The sequence below is a fragment of the Eucalyptus grandis genome, chromosome 4, assembly GCF_016545825.1.
Source record: "Eucalyptus grandis isolate ANBG69807.140 chromosome 4, ASM1654582v1, whole genome shotgun sequence".
NCBI lineage: Eukaryota > Viridiplantae > Streptophyta > Magnoliopsida > Myrtales > Myrtaceae > Eucalyptus > Eucalyptus grandis.
The window spans coordinates 6,285,166-6,291,534 of NC_052615.1; the positions used below are offsets into that span (position 1 = coordinate 6,285,166).

At 37.3% G+C, this 6,369-nt stretch overlaps 1 long non-coding RNA gene across 2 annotated transcripts; it reads left to right on the forward strand.

Annotated features, from left to right (window-relative positions):
- Window positions 1–906: 906 nt before the first annotated feature.
- LOC108955772 lies at window positions 907–3,911 on the forward strand. Of its 2 annotated transcripts, none has more exons than XR_005550437.1 (3): window positions 907–1,168; window positions 2,488–2,567; window positions 3,778–3,911. It is a non-coding gene; the product is annotated as an uncharacterized LOC108955772 (long non-coding RNA). The 2 variants fall into 2 exon arrangements; XR_005550438.1 differs by lacking the exon at window positions 907–1,168 and adding an exon at window positions 2,309–2,376.
- The last annotated feature ends 2,458 nt before the right edge of the window (window positions 3,912–6,369 follow it).

Sequence of the window (6,369 nt, forward strand, 5' to 3'; positions counted from 1 at the left end):
AATTATGTGTTATTATGTAGAATAGTGTGATTCTCTTTGCACAATCAATTTCACATTCGTGGTATATATTGAAGTAAGAGGTTTTGTTTTTCTTTTCTTTTTTTCTCCTTGTAGTTTCCAAAAAGAAAATTTAAAATATTTTTCTTCTTTATATTCTCTATTCAACCTGTTTTTCTCTCACTCGTATTGAGTTATAAAGTCCACTAAGCTTCATGTAAAAAAAAAAAAATTACCCAATTAGTCATAAATATATTACATGAAAGTTAATTTAGTCCTAAAATTTTCAATTTTATTTATATAATTCTAAACCTTTGAGTAAATTCCAAGGTAATTCTTCCATTCAAATTTTCGTTAGATTTCGCTAACGTGACAATCCAATCATTATTAACTGTCTTATGTGGCACACCACTATGTTAGAAAAATTGTCAGAAAAATTATATTGAAATTTCGTACAAAAATTTAAAACTCAATTGACAAATTTGAAAAAATTATATTGAATTGACGTCAGTACAATAGGTTTATAACTGATTTGACAATTCTCCTATTTTGCATGACTAGGAATGTGAAGATCTAGGCGTGTAAGGGCCTATTTGTTTGCATTTCTTTTTATTTTTTTATGAACACTTTTTATGTTCTTTTGTTCTTTTGTTCCCAGAAACAAAACAGAAACAAAAATAAGCAACAATAAATTTGTGTTTCTTATTTCTGAAACATATTCGAAGAACAAAAATGGAACAAAATCGTGTTCCTTTTCTATTTCTTGCTCAGCCCTTCGAACACCGCCTCTTCTCTGCGAGCCTCGTCTCCAAACAGGCTTCGGTCGGCGGCGCCGATCGTCCGGCTTCGGAAGCCAGTCTCCCGCCTCGGCTCGGCTTTGTTGACTCGCCGCTCCTAGTCGTCATCGTCGCCGTCGCCGTCGTCGCTTCAAGGAGAACGAAGCACCCCACCTTCGACGCTTGAGATTCGCCATCAAAGCCTTCTCAGAAATCCTCAAGCTCCTCTCGCTAGCTCGGCCATGTTCGGTGCTCGCGACGCCTTCGCCGCGTGATCTTCAGCTGCTACGGCGGTTTCCCCCGCCGGCTCCAGAGAGACGATGGTGAGCAAGTTCCTCTGCGACTTCCGGTGGTTCCTCCTCCTCGCCGCGGCGGTGGCGTTGATCCACATCCAGGTGATTCCTTGGTCCCGATTCTCACGCGATCTGGAATTTTTGCGGTTTTGTGTGACCGATCCACGTGCATATGTGCTCGCGGCTGCTTTTGTCTGGTTTTGTAGGTTTTTGTTGTTCGCTTCTTTCTTAAACGCCATTTCGCGTGTAAAACAGAAGAGCGATGCGAATAAATGGAACAAAAGTTGTTTCGTCTCGCTGAATTTTCAGTTTGCTAATGCTGATGGACTGAAAATGCGGGCGAATTCAATTGCACCTTTATCTTAGCTTATGTATTTTGACCAGAGATTCTGTTCCTTTTGCGCATGCTTGCATCAGTCGCTGAACTAAAGTAATTTACAAAATCATGCGAGATAGAAGGACTAAGGCTTCTTTCCTAACATGTGAAAGAAGTGTTCGATGTAGAACAAATGAGAAGGGGTTGATAGCACTAGATTGTCTACTCCTAGTAAAGATGTAGAAAATTATAGTGGTTGTGGGCCGTCTATTAATTGCAGAAAGTCTCGTAACTATAGAATAGCGTGATTTTAGATGTTCGTTGCCTTCGTGCTCTGTTGTGGGGTTACTTTGTAGGAATTTTGCTTTGATGACCATGGACATGTGGTACTTTAGGAATTTCAGCAGGAAAATTAAGAGATGCTTTGATTCAAGAGGCAAAATATGGGTCCATTAACTCAGGTATTTGATCTTTGTAGCTGTAGTATTTTGGTGAAACTCGTTTTTCTTTCCTCTTTGGTCTGGTTTCTAGTAAAGGACAGGACATCTTATGATTGAGTACATAATTGTATGGCCTTGTGCCCCATTCATAAATTTTAACTCATCAAGTTACCATCAAGAATTATAGTAATCCAATCCTAAAACATACTAATTTTCTATAACCACACTTAAACTATCTTTTTTTGTCAGATTCACCTTCAATTGCTGCCTTTTTAGCCCTTTAGCTCTCCAATTTCATGTATAAACTGTTGTTCGATGGTTAGGGAGATGCTTATCTTTTGATTATCACAAACAGATATCCAAAACGGTTCTTGGCCAGGAAAAAGGATTTGTGCTAAACTTTTCTTTTCTCCAGTTTCAGTTAAATCTTTCGGTTCAGTTTCTTCCCCAACATTATCGTCTTTTTTGGCTTTAAAGAGATGCCCAAGCATCAAGCAATGTACATATGTATGTAGCAGTCATGTTGGCTTCCGTGATCAATTCTTCTTGCGTTGGTATGTTTATCCAATGGTTGTCCTTACTTCATTTGTTTATCCACCAAAATTATATGTTTCCTCGTTTGACTTTTATCTTTCTGTTTTTGTTTTTTTCCCTCTCTCCCGCAGATGTGTCTTTTCACGACACAATTGGAACATGCTGATCAACTTGCTGCTGCTGGAAGTCTCCATCCTATTACCTCATCCTGGTATCTACGGATCGATGGCCATTTGAACCTCTAGCTTTGTTCCAAGAGATACACATTCAGTTATTAAGATATGTACTCGGTAAATTTGTTATTATCATGTGCAGCCAGCATCTAGACTTTTAAGTTATGTAATTATAAGCTTAGGTGAATTTAGATCTGCAACTCACTCCGCCTAGTGAATTTGAAAAAGAAATTTGAGTGTGTGGTGGAACCCTTTCCTTGCTGTGTGGGAGGAACCTTTCTGAATTTGTCATATTGAGCAAAATTTTTGAAAACGCTGAGTGCTGAATCTCTCTTTCATCCAACGTTTAGTAAATTTACTGTCTTGCTTGAAATATCAATTGGGAAGAGTCAATCCGTTCAAGTGAGAATATTATACCCCATCAAATGATGGTAGTAATTCTCATATATTGTGTTTTTATGGTTAGTCAAGAAGTACTAATGGTGGATCCATTACATTATTTGGTTAGTTTTGTCTTCGGATGGTTTTATTGTGCTGTTGTCCTTCAGGAGGTGTAGCTTCTGAGAGGATTCACACTTAAATGATGCTAGTAATTCCCATGTATTGTGTTTAATGATTGATCCAAGAAGTTTTAATGGGGGACCTGTTTAGACAGAGGGATGCTATAGTTCATTTTATTTCAAGTTTGAAGCTTATTTTATTCATCTTCACAGCCTTATCAACCTTTTCTTGTCGAAGATATGTGTTTCCTTCTCCATCTCTCTTTTCTTGTAATCTTTAAATACATTTTGCGGAAATCCTTTATCGATCTGATTTCTTTCTGGTGGGATGGCTGTTGACCAGATCTACATGGAAGGAATTATCCCCAAAGTGGCCTAAGGCATATCCTTATTGGTTTTAGATCACATATGTTTATAGCTCATGTGTCTCCCGAAATTTTCTTTGACAACACTAACTTTCTGGGATGACTGGTTGAGGCTACAAGAGAACCACCAAGGTCGACAATTTATTCGGCAGAACACGTATACTCGATGTGTGGTCACTTCAGTCTTGTGCAGTTACTTTGCAAGTTTTGCATGTATAATATAGTATGTAAATTTATAACTGATTATTCACGGCCATGCTCATGGTAGAGGGCTTATAACGGCTCCTTACGCATTGTGCTTGCTTGTATTAATGATTCTAGAGTTGGATACTCTCTTTCTCTCTTACTCGCACAAAAGATATGATGCTTTCTCCCACGTGCAGGATGGTGTACCAAGGACAGCATATGAAGGAGCAGTAATCTCTCGGTATTCACCACCACGGCATGTGTTTCTAGTGGGTCCGGATTCTTTCGGGCTGCTTGGGATCAAACGTGTTTGATGCATTGAGGTGAGGTTCCACGCGCTGGTAAATCATGGTGCCGGACACTGAGCTTCCTCTTTCCTCCTCAACGCCTAGTGTAAGCGGTACACTATCGGAGGAACCATCGGGAGCATAGCAACTGGAGCTCGCTGATGAGCAGAAGTGTAGAGGGCTGACGATTCCTTTTGCGATTTTGATTGAGGAGAGGGAGGATTCTTTTGAACGGCAGTGTCCAGTCCATACAAATGCCTTTAAATGGCCGAAGCAAGCCGTCATTCATTGGAAGAGAGCCATAGGTCATGTTAGCTTACTTTTACACTTAATAGCACGTAACCTCAACAAATTTTGTTGCTCCCGAAGAAACATACATCTGTCTCTCGCCATGTTTCCCTGCTCTTTTGCCCCCGCTTTGGCGGGTTGGAGCGCGGAGGACTAAAATGTAAGAGACCCACACAGTCGAAAGTGGGAGTTCATGCATGTCTTTGTATGCAAAACACGAGGAACTTCTAGTCATGTGTGTTGTGAACAAAATGGTAATAAAAATTTGGTACAAAGTTTATTTATAAAATTTTCTTCAAAGTATGCACTTATAACCATGTTCAGAATGTTTGACTTTACTCACCATGAACAAAATTAAATTGATGAGCATTTTATGATAATGAGAATTCAAAACCAAGTTTACACTTTATTTATATAAAAAAAAATAGGGAAAATTTTGGTACAAACTTAAAAAAATTTCTTCCAAGTAAGCAAATATGATCAAGTTTAGAATGTTTGTTTTCACTTAATATGAACAAAATTAAATTGATGAGTTCACTTAATATGAACAAAATTAAATTGATGAGCATTTCATGAGAATGATAATTCAATACCAAGTTTACACTTTATTTAAAAAAAAAGAACAATTGAAAAAAAAATTGGAACAGAAATTTTGTACATTACCAAACGTGTTTCCGTTCTTTTTCTATTCCAGAAACAGAAATTTTTTGCAATTACCAAACGTGTTTCTGTTCTTTTTCTATTTCAGAAACATAAATTTTATACAGTTACCAAACGCGTTTTTTTTTTTCAGAAATTATTCCCTGGAACAGAAACACTTTTTTCTATTTCTGTTTCTTGGAACAATTTTTAAACAGAAACGTTACCAAATGTACCCTAACTTGTCACTTTTTTACAACAACTATTTTTAGGTTGCGTTGGGTACAAAAGATTAACAAAGGAATGGAATTGTGATTTCCTTTCTGAAACGAAATCTTTTGTGTGGCAACAAAGGTTTCCTCTTGAGCACAACTCCAAACCCCACTAATCTGTTTGGAAAGCAGAAATAAAATGTGTCATCCGGACGAAACGAGAGCGAATGAATAGCTACACATTGCTATTTTTAAAACTTGAATAAAAATTTAAAGACATATTCCAGCGAAAAGTAAATTACTTTGCGACAGGGATTTAATTAGGTCAATTATCGGGAAATGAAACTCAAATCGCACAGTCATCAATAATCATTGGTCATGAAAAAATGAAAGTCTGTGTTCAGTAAGTTTGGTTAAACAAAAAAAAAAAAAAAAGGTAATGTAAAAATCAATCCAAACACGTCCTCAATGGTTTAGGTCTCGGCAGTCAACCCAATATTAAGTAAATTGCTTAGGAGCAAAAGTTAGCCGATTGCGGACCTAGCCTATGATTCAATTGAAGTCCATCTTGGTGGCCCAAGAACTAAGGTTCTAAGCTGGGCTATGCAGTTCTTGTTTCATGAACTTAAATCATTATAAAACTAGAACATCTCTTCTGCCTCATCTTTTCTTTTCTTTTTCTTGCCTAACTTTCCTGCTAATTTAATGATTTTAGTTGTGAATGGGAGTTTACTAGAAAGAAAAAAAGCAATATGACATAACCATTTTTATATGGTAACCCCCTTTTTAGTAGAAACCACTTTCATCGTTGTTTAAAAAACTAATTAACTATCTAAATCGATGGTGTCGAAGGTGGATTCTACATAAATAAATTTTGCACAGACTGTATACATAAATAAATAAATAAATAAATAAATAATACCCTTATCAAAATTGTTAGCGAAGTCAATTTCATGAAGATGAAGTGCAAATTGCACAGACTGTATACATAAAAAAAACTAATTATTTCTTTTCAGTCAAAAGAGATAATAATATAAAATAAAAAATCCTACAATATCATATTTCTTTTCGGTTAATCTAATTGGTAATCAATCTCTCGATGCCTAACCACCGGGATTCGCCCCGGTGGCCACCCTTCCAATATGGAAGGGGGAGGTGAGGGATTCAAATCCCCACATTCTCAGGGGGATAGGGTGGGGACGCGTAAGTTTCAGGAGTGAGTTTCGACTCCCACGCTCTGCAAGCGGCAGGGCAAAAGTCTGAGAGTGAGTGTAGAGTAGGAATAGAGTAGAACTGACAAAAAGAAAAAAAATCTCTCAATGCCTCTCTTAAAAGCATAAATGTGTCTTTTCATTAATTATCC